Genomic DNA, 19670 nt, shown 5'->3' with positions numbered 1-19670 from the left:
GTGCCCAGCCTGTGTCTGCAGAGCTCTCCTCTGGCTTACCCAGCTGGTCTGGTTTGTATTCCATGCACTGAGGTGCTCTGCTGAGGTGATGCCACTCCCGGGGCCCCCCCAGCCCTGGCCCAGTGCTCCCCAGTGCTCCCAGCGCTCCAGATTTTCCAGCAGGAGGGGCTCAGCTTTCACCGCTTGCTGATACTCATCCACTCTGCCTGCCCGTATCTATTTACCTGATTCTGGTTAGCCTATCTGATGGAAACCTACAGATGTAAGTGTCCCAATGTTTATTTTTAAACTTAATTCTCCACAGAAGGATTTCTTATTAACGGGAGCACCTGGCCATGGAGGCATTGCTCATTCTTCTGAAATACAGATTGATGATGATCGCACTGCTTTTGCAGATGCTGCTGCGATGTTTATTCAAGTGATGTCTTCCATGCACCATGCATCATCTCTAGCTAGAAAACTGTATTACTCTTTAATAAATATTTTGCCTCTAATGTCTTGGTGCGAGAAGATTTATGCACTGATTGCTTCTTTCAGCCTATTTGTTTAAGGACCTCTTGTTTACAGAGCCCCTGCAGAGCTGCACAGTGCCAAATGCCCCAGGGTCTTCTCCTCCAGCAGGTACCCCCCGGCCCCTCCAGCCCCACGTCCTGCAGGAACCTCCGCCCGTGATTGCGCTGGCCAGAAAGCACGTCCCCCATCGTACCTGAACGGCTGCCCCAAGCCAACAGGTCGCGTCTCACCCTTCTGATAGCAGACATCACACGTGAGTTACACCACCCTACTGCCCGGCGGGCAGCGCGGCTTCAAAGAGCTGCCCTGCTCCGAGGAACACCCTCCTGTCCCAGGGCACGGCGCTCCCGGGGACTTCTCTCCCCTGCATGCTAATTGTTATCAGTGGTTTCAGCACCTTGTATTTGTTGATTTTACTGATTCAGAAACCTGTTTACTCTCCAATAGTGAACCTTCTCATACGTTGCAAAAAGGGTTTAGCCTGAATAATGAGGGGAATTTGTTTTCGAGAGTGAGGCCCAAAGTGCAGCCAGATCATGTCTATGAATGCCTTGCACATTTGACCATTTGATTTTATAGAGGTACACAGGATCCATTTCTGAAATGGCAGTCTTTAAATTTCTTAATTAAATTGAGTAAGCTAATGTATTTAATTATTACAGAAACTTTCTAACATGTTAGTCTTCATTGTATCTTTTTTTTTTTCAATAGCAGAACAGATACTTATTTCACACTTTAGATATAATTAAATAGCAAACACTACATTTTGTTAGAAAATATGAAGTGGAGGCTACACTTATGACACACGAAATACGAAAGAATTTATTATCCATATTTTATTATAGTTTATTATCCATATTTATTATCCATATTTTTAAATGTACTGTCACGTTTGGAAAATTTTTAATCCTAACTAACGAACATTGCTTCAAAGAACAGCAAAAAAGACAACGCAGTACTCTAAGGATCCCAGCAAAGAAAATAAATTCACCTTCCGTCTTTCTCTCATCTCTGCACATGCTTTTATGGTCTTGCATCACTGCCGCAGCTGCCTTTCCAAGGTACGGAGGCAGCGCACGGGGCGTGACACGGCCCTGTACCTCGTGCTGCCGTCAGGTCCCAGGCCACACGCGCCTCTCCAACACCTGCTGTGCGTCGGGAAGAGAAGTGCCACCCGTCAGCAGCACAAACCGCCGCCTGTCACCTGTGAGCAGGGTCAGGACCTGCACTGGCAGCCTGCTCGGACACGGGGTGCAGGAGTTTGGGGGGGGCTGCACCTCCAGCACCAGGCCCCCAGCCTCCAGCTGCCAGGCCGGAGCTGGCCGGGCTGCACCTCCACGGCCCAGCTTGCAGTGCTCTTCCTCCTTAATTAGCTCTAATTGAAAGCAGCATCCTCCTGGGGTTTCTGCACTGTTACTGACGCTGGCCGTGTATCCGTTGGTTGACTGCATTTGGGTGATAAATGCTGCATTTCAGCAAATAAAACAAATCTCTCTATCGGCCCAGCTATTATTGGCACTGACGTTTGTTTTTATGAGTCTCGGGAGTGATGTGGGAGTGAGACCAGTTCGGCCTATGAAGTGGTCTGGGGAGAAAGAAGCCTACGCTATGTCCACCCCCGGAGCCCCCTTCTATGTCTTTGTCATCCGGTAGGATTTATGTTCCCTGCCACACACAAGCAGGCGAAAACTGCAGTCAGATTGATTTATTTGGGGAAAACCGCTCCCAGTACTGAAGCAGACCTGAGCGCCATTTAGCCAGAAGGATGCCTGGAGACTCTGAGGTCCAGTCAAGTCAAAAGCCCAGAGCTTAAATGCACCAGCACGCCTGTTTCCTGCCAGAACTGGAGGGGGCTGAGTTCCCAAGCACCCAAAGCTCTGTAACATCAGGACCTGCATCTCTGTGCAGTCCACGGTCGGTGCAGGTCCCTGGGGCACAGCGAGTCCTGGCGGGCACCGTGGGGCCTCCGGGGCTGGCAGCGAGGCACCAGCGCCGCACAGGTGGGGGCCAGGAACGTCACAGCCGCTCTGGTGAGGAAGGATGCCAGCCTGCTGCATTCCCCCGGCAGCGGGTGGTGCCACTTCGGATCAGCTGGACAAAGCTGCTTCTGTTTTCCTACTACTGTATATTTATTTGTAGCCAAATGCGATCACAGGCCCAGTACACAGTAATTCACTGTGTAATGCTTTGGAAAACCTGGACAAACTTTAAGAGTCTACTGCTAAAAGGAAACTTTTATTTCAAAAATCCCAGTATTAGTTTGATGATTACATCACAAGATAGGGTTTGGTACTCTGTGAGTTAATTAGAGCTTCAGGTTTCATTTAGTGACCATCATATTTATTTATTTAGTTAGTTTAGTTTCAGGATAGTCTTTGTCAATGTAAAGTTAAAACAAGTATGAACAATTTGGGATATTTTCAGTTTGGATAACAAAGTACTACAGGCTTGATGAGAGCTCTAAACACGCAAGTAATCCCAGGTTAATGATCTCATTCCCATCTTTGGGTTAATCGCATAGATAAATAGCAAGGCAAATCCTGGCATACTTATTTGCTCCTGAAGTAGCAGAGGAGCTACAGAATTGGCTTCCTAGTAAGCCATGGCACAAAATAAAATATTTCATGGTGATGCTTTAAAGAAGTTCTTCCTTTTTTTTTTTTTTTCTTTTCTTTTTTTGTTCTTCGTATTTTACTGTAGATAGGTATCTTACAAGATTTTTATATTATTTATTGTTTTGTACGATGGAAATTAATTCACATATATTACTGCAAGGAAGTCCCCACTGGTAAAGCTCTTGCTAGGAAAAGGTTATTTGTAATGACCAAATTCGTCACTGTTTGGAATCTCATAAAGGTCACAATAGAAGGTTTTCACTTGTTTTAAATAAAATTCTGTATTTTAAAAAGAAATGAGCTTAACTTTCATTTCATAGAAATATCAAACCTGTTTGCACTGTAATTTACTTTTTGAGCTCTTGACATTTACCCAGCTGCCTGTCTTTGGAGAACAATCTCTTGATTTGGCTGGGAAGCTCTCGCAAGAAAACTGTCAATTACAAATTACAGCATGATGCCATGCAAAGTGCCTGGCTCCTCCGTGCTTCAGAGCGACCCTGGAAAGCGGCTTGGTCTGTCGTGTGCTTCCAAAGCTGAGGCTGCTCTGCAACGTTTGTATTTGGTAAACAGGGAGTCCTCCTGGTACGCTGTGCCTTCCTACTAATTAAATGTTACTCAGAGGAACAGAGGGAATGGGACAACAAGTTAATTTGTATGGTCATCCTGTTCAGCATATGAGGAAGGGAAAAAGTGGTATATAAATGGGCAACAAGCCTGGGAGACCTCCACATTATGGTTCATCCAGGGAAGAGCAGTTTCTGAAGTCCTCCTGGTGAAGGAGGGGCATCCCTGGCAGGAACAACAGCACTGCCGTCTCCCTCAGCTGCCTCAACTGCTGCCTGGGGAGCTGTCAACCCATCTAAAAAGTGTTTGTTTTCGTAGTAGACCCACGATGTAACGTGTTTTACATATTGCAGAGGTGAAGTTCAGTCTTCTGCAATTTGTCAACATTTGAGACCAACTGTTTGCTACTTTTGTTATCCAGGTGGTAGGGTAGAACTTAATGCCTTCCAGTGTAACCAGTGGGTTTACTGAAGATAAAGTGTTATTTCCTTGCCATCCTTCGTTCAGGAGGATGCTCACAGCCTCTGAAGGGCCCCTGCTGCGTGTGCCCTCCATGGACATGGTGCTGGGGGGGACAGCGACAGCATCCCACGGGGCACCGCACTGCTGAGGGGGCCAGAGCTGCACCACATTGGTGTTGGAAAAGACTGCTCTTCATCTGCTAAATTATTTTTTCCAGCAACCTGAGCCTTTAAGTAATAGCCTTTCAAATTGCATATCAGGGTATTGGAGGTGCATGCATCAGGGCTCAAATCACATTATCGATATAGTAATGTGCCTAGGGAGCAGAGTTATTCACGCTGAAGTCATTGCTGTGTTAGGAGTAACAGTATTTAAAAGTGTAGTGCTGGATTAAGAAAACAGCTGAGTTAATAGGAGGCATATTTAAACCATGCAAGCCAGCTGAGAGAGTAGGATCAGTCCAATTAGTTCCAGAAATATATCTGTGTAATGTTTCCATCAGCTAACGAAGGAGAAGATAGAAGCATTATGTCACTGCCATGCATGCTGGGTGCCTAAATAATAGCTATTTTCTCAGATACATATTAGACAGTAACTACTGGCAGCTGCTAATTAACCCTTTCATGTGCCTACACGCTTGACTTGCTCCTGTCCCTGCCCCTCTTCTGCACTGTTCCCCCAGGACGTGACCTGGTGCTGCCTGTGCAGCCCCCTGCCCATCCTCGTCCTCCTCCTCCTCCTCCTCCTCCCAGGAGCAAGGCTGCTTTCCCTAAGCTGTCACACCACAGGTTTGCTGCCTACAAGAGGCAGGGAGATATCTTGGTCATTTGTCCCCCTGCCTGCCCTTTGTCACTTTGTTCCTGCCACCCTTTCTCCTGCAGAAAAGGAGCCGGGCTGAGCAGTAAAACACCACAGCTGCGGCAGCCAGGTGGGCTGCCCTGACACAGGCAGGGCACAGGTGGGCTCCGCTCCGCTCGTCTCGTCTCTCTGCCTTCTTGCCCTGCTGTAGGGAGAAGGTGCCCTTTGCCTGAGGGAGTTTCCCCAGCCCCAGGTGCAGCACATCAGCGTGCGGGGGCTGCCCGCATCCTAGAAGAAGGTGTGGGGGGGCCGGCCCTTGGTTTGCTTCCTTTCCTATCTGGGCTCCAAGCGAGGAGTAAGCTGCAGGCACTGGAGCTGGTAGAAGGTGTAATAAAGTGGGGTTTTGTGCCGGAGCAAAATGCAGATATAGAAAAGAAGAGCATAAAATCATGAAACTTACCCTAAACATCTGCAGGGTGAGTGCTTCTGTTATTTTTACATTGGCTGGGCTAGTCTAGGGTCTCAGTAGGTTTCTAAATAATGAATAGTGTTAAAACTGCCTTTTCCTTGCTTGAAGGGAGCCTTTGGCAATGTGCATGAAGGGGAGATGTAAGTAAAATGAAAACTATTACATCTTATTAAAAAAGGTAGGATTGGGGTTGTTTTAGAACATAATTGCGTTACATAAACATGTGAGGGTTGTACATGCTGTCTGAAACATTTTTCAGTTTGCTGGGAAGATTACAAAGTGTTGGTGTGCTTCTCTCTTGATTTAAACTGGTGGTGTTGTGCGAGATATACTGATTTGAATTTAGGTGATATATGGTCCGAGAGTCACAGAAGTGTGTACTGTAATCTCAACGTAGTCATTACAGCCGCTATAGTTTGCATTGCTGTAGGCATTACTTTGCTATCATAAAGGATAAATAACCAGTGTCAAGTAGATGTATTCAGAGTAAGTTTGGCATTGGGTGCCCCAAGTGAATCCTCAGTCCTTGGTTCAGTTAGCAAGGTATTTCAGAACAAAACGGTGTCAGGGTGTTGAGATTAAAACACTGCATGTGGATGGATTTTCTACTCATGCTTCTATTGCTTCCAGTGACTTTTCTTTCCCTGTTCATTGCTACAAAGTCCAGGCAGCTCTGAGACACTCCCGCAGGAGCACCGGGCCTGAGCCTGAGGGGCGCTGCGCCAGCGGCTGCCGCCCGGTGCTGGCGGCGCTGGGGCCGGTGCCCGTCTCGGCCCACGCGTGATGGGGGCTGCCCCAGGACCCCCGGTGAGCTGCCAGCAGCAGCAGAGCTGCCCCCGGCAGCCAGGGCTGCCTTCGGCGGGTGGGAGCAGCCTGGGGGCTGCAGCTGTGGCCTGCCCGGGGACAGAGAGCAAACCTCTGCCGACAAAACACGCGAGGTACGCTGGCTATCAGTGAGTTATTTACGGAGAGCACGTTGGCACTTCTGAGGAAGCATGCTTATTTGTAGCAAAAGCGTTTTTAACCTCTGATTGCCATCAGATAAGTCTTTCTGTTTTGATACTTGGGGCTTACGGTCCTCTTCCTTTTTGTAACAAACAAATAGAGGGTGATTTCTGCTTTCTCCTTCTTTGCGAATGTGCTTCCTACTCAAATGGGTATTTGCAATCTTTGTGCAAAGATATTTTTCTCAGCTGAGTCTAATCCTCCCCACTTGACTTTTTGAAATGCCAGGCATCTTGGTGATTGAAGACAAAGAAGCTAAAGGTGCAGCAAGTGTTTCTAATGACTGCACTTTATCAGCCAGCAGAGATTGTTGCATGATGTGTGTTTAAAAATGCAGGGGGTAGCACACTGCTCAGCTGCACTTGGGTCCTGGTTTTCTAAATGCTTGAAACTGCATTGCAGAGGGATGCATCAACCTCCATCCAAACCAGTGATGCAAATTGCCCTACTTATCAACCACAAGACTTCATGAATATAGCTATAAAAATAATAACAAAAAATGTCGGGAACTTGTTCTTCAGCAAGCTGGCTGAACAAACGAGCAATCTGTTTTCCACCTGGGATATATGATCTACATCTAAAGAGAGCTTGCAAAAACGTTTTGTATGTATATCTAATTAGCTTATTCTTTTCTCTGAAATGCTCTCATTTGGGATGGGAGAGATACACTTTGACAACTCATTTGCTGTTAGTTAAGTCTGTGTGTTATCTACCTTCTGCAGATGGTGGAAGTGTGAAAGGGGAAAAGAGCACTTATTTGGCTGGAAGTGGGGATCCCTGGATAAAGGTCTGTGGTATGGGAAGCTGGAGCGCAGCCTCTCCGTGGTCTTTTTTGCCTAATATATATGAATGATGCTAAAGCCCTGTGAGGCTGGCAGCCAAATGTTCCCACAAGTTTGGCAGCGTTGATCTCTATTGTGAATCACTGGGTAGTTAGACAATGGCAGAATGAGAATTGTTGGTTAAAAATGTCTCCTTTTGATGTGTTTCTCCATAAACTTTAACTTGTTGGCAAATATACGCTACGTTGTTTGTTACAAAGACTGAGATGTTAGAAGACCATGAAGTTTGCTCTGAGAGAAAACGTTGTTTGTCTCTGGATCTAGGTAGAGAGCGAGTTGTTGGCTCCTGTTGGCTGTGTATTCCTTGGGCTCCTGGCACCTGCTGTGCCCGTGAGAGGCTGCATGTCGGTCAGTGCAAGGTTTCTCCTCAAAGCCTACAAACACTCACCTGCAGGTTCTGCAGGTCAGTATTGCAACTCAGTCTTTTTGTAAAATATTTTGAAAACAACTCTGAAACAAAGCTCGTTTGGGTGAGAAACAGGAGGAGTTTCCTTTCCAAATGATGTGTTGAACATTGCCAACCTTGAACCTTCAGACACTTGAACTGCAATAGGGTAGAACACAGACAATTAGTTGTTGGGGGTCGTTACTAAAATGAATATGGTATCACATGCAGGTTAACAAATAGAACTGATGGCCAGCCTTAATCAAGGGCTCTAACTGAATAGGAAAAGGACAATTCTGTGTGACTCTTACCTCAGAGGAAAACTTAGCCATGGCGGAAGTTCAAGTGCAGAACAGCATGAAAACATTTATCTTCAGCTTGTGGCAGTTGAAGATAAATATTTTATTTTTCATCCCTAGCTTCTCTCCTTTCTTTCTCAAGTATTGCTATTGTAGAAGCTGGGGAAAACAAACAAATAAACAAAAGGTATGGCACTTCTTGTGACTTGCTGGTCGGCCCAAGTGCCCAGCCTCCACCAGTGCTGAGTGGGGGCCATGGCACCTCGTTCCCCATGTGGGGCACTTGGGGCCGAAGGCTGTTTGTTTCAGGAAGCCAGATCTATTGAGATGGAGGTGACTCTTACTCATTAACTCATTACTCTTACTCAGTGGTGAGACTGACAAGGTGCTTCTAACTGCTTAAAGAATTTTATTATTTTTTTGTGTGACCTGTTAAGCACCATCTTGAACAAAAGGAAAACTGTTTCTGAAAAGATGTGCCTGATGTTTTACAGCAAATATAACCCGTGTTCACCTTGATTCTTGCCAGAAACAAAAACATGATAGCCACTATCAGAGGAAAATAACACTTTATTTTTTCCCATTAGATTGATCACTGTGCACAATATATTAGCAAAGAATATATATTAGGGAAGGGAGAACATGAACCAAAGCCCCTTGCTAGTTCCCAGTATTCAAAGCATTTGAGGAGCACAGCAAGTGCATCACAAGCTTCAGCCGTGCTCTTCCCACAGGTCAGTTTAATCTGTTACGAAAGTATCATTTTTTAATAAGACACAATGGATTGATATGGGGCTGTCATATGTGATGTGAATTTTCTTCCTCTCTAAATATATTCAAAAATCAGCTCTGTTCATCACTACCAAACTATACCTACAAGAAATGTTGATAAACTACTTTTTAATGACATGCTTAATCTAATAATTGTAGGAACAAAGCTAATAAAAAGAGCCTTTTGTTGTTTTGAACAACACAGATTTAATATATTGGAAATTAAAGTTTGAACTTAATGGAGAAAGTAATTTAGATGTAAACTACTGGTCTGAGCCAAAAGCCTGGGGATTTGAATAGGCCATCATACATCACAGTGAACGCTTCTAAAATCAGCTGGGTTGTCTGAATTCTTCACAGCAGTTCCCAAAATGAACAAACCAATCTGCTTTGGACTGTGGAAGCAGAATGCGGCCTTTCTAAGCTATGGCATGTCCTCTGCTCTTTGGGCTCTCACCCGATAAATTTTATAGGTTACTTCATTTAATTAGCATAATTAACACAAAATATATACAGGTTTAAATGTTCATGACAAAACAAATAGAATGTGCTGCTGTATGTGTGGATCACTTTTATTTTTAAATGGCCCATCAAGAGGTTGTAGTAAGTATTAATGCATGGGAGGTTCAACTTTCCTCTCTCCCTTAAATGAAGTCTCTGTCCCAGCAGAGTTGATTGGAGAGGGATATGGAGGAGAGCCCACTTTTTTTCTACAAAATAATTAAAAAATAGCAAGCTTAAAAGGTCAGTGTTCTGCACTTAATTACTGTGGGCTGGAACGAGGATTGCTCAGAGCTTGTTCTCGTGACATGCCAGTGCAGGCAGGGCTCCAGTGTGGGGTTATTGCTCTGCAACTGGTGCTCCAGTGTCTCTGCGTGTCCTGAAGGCACCATAAGCAGCAATACTATCTGCTTTCCTGCAGCCTTCAGGCCCTCAAATTTCAGACAACACAGGAGCCTGTGTTCAGTTGCTGGTCTTACGTGAGTGTGATGGGGTTAAAACTGAGGCTTCATCCTGGGCAGCTGCAATAGGAAGAAGGTGTGGGTCTGCTAATCCCTACTGATGTCCTGAATCTCCAGTCTGCAAACACTGGAGGAGACCTGCACTACAGCTGGAACTTGACCGAGGTTATTCAGGAACTTTTTGCTATCCCTTCTGACAGTCCAGCTGTTTTTCAATCTGTGTATCTCATTATTTTGGAATGGGAATTTTAGAACAAATTACACGGTAATTATAGCTCTGCTTAGCATCTACATCTTTAGATTGTTGCACTCAGGAATAAGACTGTCAAAGTTATGTTAACAAATGAGAATGTGTCACAGAAAAAAGCTCTTGTATACATTTTGTATACAATTTATATCTTCTAAGATATTATTTTGGCTAAGAAAATTATTCCTGTAGAACTTACCCTAAGGAAAAATATGTAAATATTTATGGTCGAAGTCAACAACGAAACCTGTGGATGCCAGGGTAAGGTGTGTGGTTTCAATAAGTGCCATTCACTGCTGGATGAATAGCCATCTTAAAGCCCCTTTAAAGAACGACTTCAGGAAGAAAGGTGTGAAAACATTATATTAACAGTTAAATGGGTTAAGCTGAGCTCATGATCAACCATGTATTATTTTCCTGGGTACATATGGTCAGAATTATGAGGTCGAGGGCGACTCATTTCTGGCATGATTTGTTTCTTTGGTTTAAGGATTTTTTCCCCCCCCATCTAGTCAACTGGTTTCAAATTACAAAGGACTCTAGCAGAGAAGAATAGATGTGCATGAAAAAGATAAGATACCTTCAGAGCAAGTTACACCTTTATTGAAGCCTGTAGGTGCTGCTGTGAAGCACAGAACTAAAGGAGATCCTCAGCACCGCTCGTGCTTTGTGGTGGCCACAGTTCCTTCTGGCTGTGGCTGAGACCACAGGTGCCCCAGGACAGACCCTCAAGCCCAGAAAGCTTTGTTTGTGGCTGGACGATGATCGGCTCTGCGTGTTGTATTCAGGTGTGTTGCACGGGTAAAAACCTGTCTGGGGTTGGCAGCAGTCTGTTTTGGATAACTGATGTGCTGACTGGGGGACTTCATTGGATCCTTTTTGCCATCTCAGACACTTTCCCCCAGCCCGTACCACGGTGTTACAGCTGGGGCCGACAGGATCCCCCTTGGGAGCGCGGCTGGAAGGTGGGAGGCAGAACAGAGGGAGGTCAGAGGAAGCCGCAGCAGCTCCCAGGTGCAATCCTGCAGCATCGGCTGTGCCTCTCACTGTGCTCGTTGTCATCTGAGAACAACAAGGGTGGGCACACTGTGTGTGAACTTGGTTTGCCTGCTCGTGCAGGTCCTGCTGAACTGTAGCTCCTTCTCTGTGTATCACTGTTTCACACACAAAAAACAAATTGCCATGTGAACTAGTTATGCCTTTGCAAATGTTTTCAGTGCTGAATGATGGTACACAATGAAAAAGGAACGGTGTTAAGTAAAAACTCTTAACTGGGAGCCTTGCTATCAGCTCAGACAGGCATTGCCTGTTGTAAGAAGGTAACGACAGGATGGAGCGCTGTACCTATTACCCGTGGTAATGGGAAAGTTGTTTGCCAGTAGTCACAGAGACAAGTGAAAAATGTAGATGTTGTAGGCCAGCTTGACTAAACTCATTTCCAAAGCACTTTCTTAGCTGGATTGTGGACTTAAGATAAAGTCTTTATTTTTAATGGGCACTGATAAAAAGTGATAAAGGTGAAGATGGTCTGGACGTTTCGACTCCCATGGGGCTTAGAGCTAAGAATTAATGTGAAGATGGAAGCTGTCAATTGTTGTAAATTTTAATGGAGTTTTCTGTCTCTTTTAAAGGGACAGATATATAATTCTTTCTTTTGAAAACTGATCCCTTGGCCAAGAATGGGTCTGGTCTTCTAAATTTCTGCTCATATTAATGAGAGAGAAGACTATTGGATTATATGAGCTTAACAAAATAAAAAACAAAAATAAGTCATCTGGTGTAGCCCTAAGGCATAATCAACTGTAACAAAGCTATTGTGAGAGATGTCTTAAAAAAAAAAAATCTAAATATTATACAAACTCCTGCAGTCCTCCATCTTCTTGCAGTTTATGCTAGCTACATTTTTTACAGTACTTTGGAAAGGCATGTATGTGGTTGGACATTTTCATTTATTTTTGGGTCTGTTTTTGTACATATAAATGTATTTTTAGATCAAAGAAATAATTATCAATATTTTCTATGAATGTATACCTACACTATTCACCTCTGTGTTGGGGTAATTCCCACCACTGCTGCAGGAAGCAATTTCTGTTTTTCTGTTTATGGATTAGGATATAGCTTTCCAGGGGACTGTTTTTGTGTAAGTAGAATAAATATGTACAAATTGAGAGCTCTAAATATTTGAAAGACTAAAATATCCTTTCATTTTTTTGAGTAGTTTCTCTCAGTAAATGCCTTGTTGGTGTGTGCACATCCCCCCGTTAACTCTTGTCGCGTGAAGCCGATCTCCGTTGGCACCGAGGTGGAGAAGGGTTAATGCCCCAGCATGCTGCCTGCATAATGCAGCTGGGAGCTCGCTTAGGAGATGTGCTGTTTGTTTTCCCCAAGATAAAGTAAGTGCTGCAAAAGGCTTTTATGGCTCAATCCCTAGCTCAGCAATCTCATCTTGCACTTTAATATTAGTTTACAAGCTGCAGGTAGTGAGTGTGTGCTGGAGGCAAAACAAACAGGTACTGCGTTAGAACAGGTGGGAGCGAGCACGAACTGAAACATCTAGAATCCACGCGGAGAAGACTGCACCCAAGGTCTTCAGGGCTCCAAAACACGTGTTATTGGTACAAAACCCTGTACCTTGAGTCTTTGGAAGCTCATCTGCTGCTGAGTGATGAAAAAAATGTGATTTCTGAGTAAAATTGCATCTCCCCTTTTATACAAAGTTAAAAGAAGGTTCCTACAAGTATTATTGCATGTGATCAAAACAGAAATGTATTCAAATCAGTTCCATGGATAATTGCAGCAATCCTTACTTACGTGGTAAGGCGGTGCTTTGCCCCCACACTAAGCTTTAGGCGTAGTCCTCTCAGTGTCTAGGGAGGCAGGTAATGCTTGCTCCCTTACAAATATCTTGCAGCTGCCAGTCAAACAGATGTTTAGGAGGAAAATACAGCCTGAATTCAGTGTCCTGTGCTGCCGCGTGCTGTCCACAAGTGTCCCTGAGCAGGGCTGGCGGGCAGGAGCTGCCCCGGTTTGTGTCGGTGCCGCTGGGCACTGTGTGGTGCGAGGCCCTGCATGCGTGCCTCCTCTCACCTGGTGCACCCCGTGGGTTTGACATGGTCTGCTTAACTTACTAAAAGCTCGCTGCTTTGTTAGTTTAAGGTGCAGTCATCTTCAAATACCAGGCAGAGAAAAGTAACGAACTGCTGGCTCGTTTTCCTGAGAGGTGCTGAAGTGCTTTTTGGATACCAGGTGAATACGCTGTGCTTGGGCTCGTGCTCAGTGCTGATCCCAGCTTGTACCTGCGTCGCCAAGCTTAACTCTTGTAAAGCATTATTCCAAACAGAAATTTTTATTTACTGCTGTGTGCTCGTGCACTTAGATGCACACAGAGGTGTCCCTTCAGGCTGAGGTGGGTCCCATGGACAGCCGGGAGCCATGTGCTGGTGCTTGTGGGGCAGAGCTGTGCGGGCTGGGAGCAGAGCAGCCCTGCCAGTGAGCCCTGGGCTCCCCGCTCAGCCTGCCCGTGGGCACGGCTGGACAGCACCCCTCTTCCTGCGGGTGCATCGGTCCTGGTGCTGCTGCGAGTCAGCTCGGCGTGCCTGGTCCTGCTCCCTCTGGAGCTCTCTGCATCCGCAGCCCTGAGCACCAGGCCTGCGGGGAAGTTTGAAACGTAACTGAACCTCCATCAAATGATAAAACAGAAATTAAACCATAGGAAAACCAGCGTATGAAAGCAGTTTGCCTGATTCCACAGCCTTTGTTCGTAGATGGTTTTATTTAGATCTGCGAGTTAGTGTAAAGCGATAAAAGCAAAACACTTGCTGGATAAATCACAGCACCAGAGCTGGGACTGTGTGAACTCTCCAATTAAACTTGATAACTCCTTAAAAAATTTAATCCCACAGATGCAATATGACAATTCCCAAAGTGTAGAAGGAGTGTGGTATGTTATATTCAGCTGTTTCTTCGTAGGACTGCCGAGTCTGCATTGTGCTTAACAAGTAGAAGGTGGAGAAAATTCAGTTAACACATTGACACCATATGTGAAAGCCTGTTCATGTCACTAGGGTGTAAATTAAAATAATTTGGAACTTAAATGTTTACCAGTGGGCTTTATTCTCCTTCCATTTTCTAACTCAATAAGGGCAGCATCAGCAAGATTCAGAAAGCCTTACAGGAACTGACAATTTCTCCAGTTACCAGAAGATTTCAAGGAAAGAGGGGGGGGAAAAAAAGCCAGGAGGGGTTATTTCTTACCTGCTACCTGACAACTGTCACTGTGCTTTAAATACTCCTTAATTTAGTTCAAGTGTTCAAATTAAACTTTCCAGTAGCTGTAGTTTGCTTTCTCCCCAGGTATTCAAGATGTTCAGCACTGTGATTAATTGGACAGGCTTGGCTTCTTATATTTAGAGACCACTTGAAAGTGGAAGTGAGAAATGAATTCTGCCAGGAGGGTTCGGTCTGTTTTTATGAACAGAGCAGATCAGATGGATATGAAAACAACTTTCCAATTTACAGGAGCCCATCTCCTCTCTGGTTAGACCCTCACTGCTGCTACGGCTGCTGCAGCGCCATGTCCCTGGTGTGCCCCCGCGGTGGGTGGGCGGCAGCAGGGCTGGGCCCCTCCGGACCCAGCAGCTGCGGGGGGAGAAACTGAAGGGGGCACGGAACAAAAAGTGGTTAAAAATGGGGGAAGTTTCCTACATCCAAGTGTTATGAATGGGTAGGAATGTGGCTGTTTCTTTACAAAGGTTTGCCAAACACCTGAGGCAGACCCCATCTTAAGGAGTCAGCACACTTCTGTGCTGAAACGCAGTGATACCAAGGGCGGGGAAGTGACCGTAGTTTGCTTTTTAGTTATTTATTTTAAAATGATCAAACTACTTAATCTGAAGTAAGATGATATATCATGCCAAAAACATGCTCAATAGGCTAAAGCCCCTCAGTTCTTTTCCTTGCTATATCTGCTCTTCTGCACTCATCCCCTGACCTTGACTTTTGTAAATACCTCCCAGTTGCAGTGGAAGCGCTGCTGGGTCTGTTACAAATGCTGTGGAATTAGGCAAGCAGCACTGAAATCTGTGTTCAGATGAACGTTCAATTTGTAGTTAGAAGTATAGTGAAATACCTGGAGTCCTGAGTCTTTTTCTCCTGCGTGCTTATTTTCAATCTTTTTTGGGTTAAATGATAAGGATATGCATGCCACGGAAAGTTGAGTATAGCAACCATGTGACAAAATGAGACATAGAATAACAATTATGACTTTTTATGTTTATGCAAGCTCAAAAATTGTTGCTGAACGCTTATTGCAACTTACCCGTCGTGTTTTCTGAAAACAGCTATTGCTCCATAAAGTATGTGTAACTTGAAGAGCATTAGCTTGTTGATCCATTTCTTTAGTATAATGTAATCGATGTAGCAATGTTTTGCATAGCTTAGTAATCATGGTAATTTTGCATATTTGGCATAGAGAAACTAACCTGGAGAACTTTTAAGGTATGTTAGGCTTAAAAAAAAAAAAAAAAACAGTTTCCTGAGCGAGCCCGCCTTCTGAAGCGAGTGCAGGCTGGCTCCTCGTCTCCCTGCTGCCGCTGGGGCTGCGGTGAAGACGAGCCAGATGTTCATGCTCAGCAGAGGTCATCTCTGCTGCCTGACCTACTTCCTGCGGGTCCGGCTCCCAGCTCGCTCGGAAGCCAGGCATTAGGGCTCAGCTCTCGCAGGGCACTAATCCTCTTGTCGAGCACCGAGTGAGGCAGCAGCTGTTGCCATCGCTTTCTGCAGCTTCCTGAAGCTCCACGTCCTGTGCCCGGATAGACCTGTGGTTTGGGTTGGCTTCAGTAACAGGGTGTGCGTCCCTAGCCAGCCCCTTGTCTGAAAATGGGGCCAAGAAGTAATAAGTGACATTAATCCAATGTTATTGTGGCATCTAAAAATGCTCTGAAATTTTACGTGCTTACTAAATCGCAAGAAGCGTGCTTTTTCAGTTGGCTGCTTATTGGTACTTGCTGGTGGCTCCTGGGGACGGGTGCTGGGGCAGGCCCTGGGGCACCGGCCGTGTCCCATGGGGGTGGTGATGGGGCTGGGGCTGACACCGCTGCAGGAGGGCCGGGAGGATGCTGCCAGGTGCCGGCAGCAGGAGCCCAGCCTCACTGCATGGAGCAGCTGCACCCACATGCCAGAGGGATCCCATACGGGTGAGGGTGGGCAGTGGGAGAGCCCCCAGGTTTGCCTTGCCCACCTGCGGGGCCCCTTCCCCACATTTAAATGTGAGGTTCCACATTGACCTTACTCTAAAATCTCTGTACATCTTCCCACGGCACGCTGCAGAGCAAGCTGACACATTCTGCATCACCGGGATGTTCTCATGTCTATACTCAGGGTGATTAATTGCTGTAACCTACACTTTTTAAATGCAAAAGCAATTAAATAAATCTTTTTATGTACACTCCTTTTCATATGAATCAATAGATGCTAAAGTGTCTCTAAAGCCTTATTTATCTTGCATTAAATCAACTATAATTGTAAAAACATTCCACAGCATCTGTGATCCAAGTGCCGCTGCCCCTTCAGCTGCTGTTCAGGTGCGAGGCTCCCATCTCACCCCTGTGCAGGCCTGGTTCCAATTTTAATGAGCCTCCGTTGCGGACGTATAGCTGCGGTAGCTGTGCGAGCTGCCCCTAGCCAGGAACCTGGAGAATAAGTGAAGGGAAAGCTTGAGTGTATGCTTTCCTCACTGCATGTTTAAAAACCTCCTTGACTGTAAATCGTTTGTTTGGAGCACTGAGCGAAGTTCTGAGCCTCGCCTCCGGCCGTGTCCCTGCTTACTGCCCCCACGCCTCTCTCCTGGGCAGGGGCAGGGCTGGTGGCATTCCTGTGACCGGGTCCTGCTGGGCTCTGGTGCCTTCTGTGAAACATCTGCACATGGTGCTGGGCAAACCACGGCTGTGGTGAGGCCAAAAACAGAACAAAAACCCCACCTCTGGTGGTTTTGGAGCAGGAGGCTGGGTGCGTCTTCTGTTGAAGCTGTTTAACAGCGCACAGCTGCCAGAGGTGCTGGAAAGGGCGAGTGTCCGTGCACACAAGCTCTTCGCCTCTCACAGGGCAGCAGCTTCTCCAAAAATACACAGATTTGTCTTGTCCACTGACGACACATGCACTGAAATGCCCTGTTTACAGGGTAGGTTTTCTTAGAAATATTCCCAAAAGATGGGCTATGCATTAGCTGTGACAGCAATAACCAGTATTGGAAGAAAAGATGAACTCTGCAGGCATTAAGCACAATTACTCATTGTGCCAGCTCAAAGTACAGGGCGTTGGGGAAAAGAGTGGGGAAGGGGAACGGCTGGAGCCTTCTCCCCAGGAGGTGCTCGTACCCTCGAGTTCCTGGGTCGTGAACCAGTGTCCGTGATGCTGTTGGAAGTGAGACTATTTGCTCTCTTCATCTGCTTTTTTTTTTGCGGTGTGTGGGCACTCTGCTGCTGCGTGATGGCGCCGCGCCCCGGAGTCCCCTTGTTCCACCCTTTGTCACAGATACTGTCGCCTTTCAGTCCTTTAGGGTCTTCCTTGTCCTCTGCCATTGCTACTCCGTAACGCTCTTAGGAGGGGTTTCATTAAGTTCCACAAGGTGCTTTGTACCCTTAAAATCTGTTTATTTCCCAAATTTGGGGTGTGGGCTGAACCTCTGCAGCAAAAACTGTGCTATGCATCTGGTCACGACCCACAATTCTTCTACGTTGAGTTAGGTTAGAAGGTACGCGCTGTTTTGGCTGTCTCTGGGCCGTGATCCAGGAAGCAGCGGACCTATATTTTGCTTCATCTTTATCTTCTAATATGTTGGTAATTCCCTTCCTAAATAATTGGATTTAGGCCCTAGAAGCAAAGCAGCCATGGCAGCACGGAGCTTAGCGAGCTAGCTCCTTTTGCTTTGCAGGCAGGCTGCTCAGACGAGGTGTTTGCTTACACCCACCCCCCTCCATTGTTTAGAGTTAACAAATATTACTATTTAATATCATGTGAGTTTTAGGGGAAAAAATAATCTTAGATAGAAAATACATAGCATTACCTCGCCTTAGCAAATGATTGACTTCATGTGACACCTGCACATTGAAGCATTGCAGCTTTTATGAGGATGAGACACAAACAAGGGCTTTGAGGAGAAAACTGATGGGTGTATTTTATATATGGCTTTCAAACAGGGGCTCCTGGATTTCCCCGCACCTGCCCCAGCGAGTGCGTGGGTGCAGGAGAGCTGAGCTGCCCGCGGGGCCGCAGGGGGCCCAGAGCAGCCCGGCAGCAGCGGGGTCGGGGCGGCCGGGGAAGGAGCCGGGCATGGGGCGGGCAGGAGGCTCTGGTGGGCGCCTCTGGAGCTGCCTGGTTTTGTACCTTCACGTGCCTCGTGGCTGTAACGGCACATCTGGCTGGAAAAGGCTCAGTGCAGCCGCTGGATTTGCAGGACGAAGCTGATACCTTTGAACTTGGCTTTTGCCCTACCAACTGGGCAGAAGGGAGGCAAGCATTATTTAAAACAAACAAACAACAACAGCAAAAAAACCCCTTGTGTTTAATTATCTTAATATGGTGAATGCTTTAAGCAGTCTTCTGAGTTCTGGCATCTAAAACACAATGAAGTGATACTAGGGCATGGAGGCTTTCAAATAATTTCCATTATATAATTCTGGCATTGTATGCTACATGCTTATTTGTATTTTTTTAATAATTCCTGTCTTCAGGTGTGTTCAGAAATTGTTATACGCATTTTTTTATACAGATATTGCTAATAGCTTCAAATGTTGTTAGCATTTTTGCAGCCCTGAAATATACAAACTGTTATCATTTTCACACCTTCCCTGATGTTCTTTGAGCTGCTGAAGGCACGTGGGAAGCTCGGTGAATGAATGACACAACATCCCTAAACCTTGCGTAGGCTGACTCATCAAATGCTGTTTCTTTACTACATAAACCACTTTGCATCTCCATGAAAAAGCAAAGAGCCAGCTCAGTCCAGCCCTGCCAGAAGGCCCAAGTGGCCTTTCTACTCAGCCAGAAAGAAGCCAGTTCTCTGTGGTTAATAACTTACTCAGTCTTAACCTGAACAAGGCTCTGGCTGGAGAAGCTCGGATGTCTCCAGGTGTGGGCCCTGCTGAGGGTTACCCAGGGCCGGGCAGGTGAGGAGCTGGCCTGGCCGCCGGTGCGTACTGGGCACGTTTTCCCTTTGCGTCCAGAGGGAACCACCTGGGAAAAAGCGGTGGGAGAAGGAGGGGAGTGGGCGCTGCTGCTTGCTCCCCGCGGACACGGTCCCTCCCTGAGGGACGCGCGGTCCTGGGCGCCTGGGCCCCTCTGCACGGCCGCTCCTGGTGCCAGCCAGAGCAGGAACATCGCCTCGGCACAGGGGTGAGGGTGCTGGCTGCCCCTGTCCGGGGCAGGACCTGCATGAGGAGGGAAGATGCTGGTTGGGAAAATCGGGCTGAAATATCTACGCTGCTGCTGCAGAGCTGCACGAGCCTTCCTGCAGCTGACAACACGCAGTAAACTCGCCTTGGTGCTCTGATGAAAAGTCCTTATATAAAAGATAACTCTGCACACAGGATGCTTTGAAATAGCTCTTCCATGTTGCTATCGTGTTGCTTTGATAAATAATTCTTTGTTTTTAGGAAATTGTCTGATAGCTCTGTATCTCTAGCTTTTAAATCCTGCCAGAGTGGGCTGCGAATTCCCAGGCTTATTGGAAATGGGGTT

General features: G+C 46.2%; 1 protein-coding gene across 1 annotated transcript in view; it reads left to right on the top strand.

Moving 5' to 3' along the window:
• Nucleotides 1-5266: 5266 nt before the first annotated feature.
• NEGR1 (neuronal growth regulator 1) overlaps nt 5267-19670 on the top strand; it is a 317196-nt gene continuing 302792 nt past the window's right edge. The window contains exon 1 of the mRNA XM_083846131.1: nt 5267-5431. The gene's annotated coding sequence lies outside the window, so the exon portion shown is untranslated. The remainder of the gene's footprint in view (nt 5432-19670) is intronic.

This window comes from Anser anser (genome assembly GCF_964211835.1).
Source record: "Anser anser genome assembly, chromosome: 8".
Lineage (NCBI taxonomy): Eukaryota > Metazoa > Chordata > Aves > Anseriformes > Anatidae > Anser > Anser anser.
Note: the sequence above shows the minus strand (reverse complement) of the source record. Positions and strands in the feature narration are given on the sequence as shown.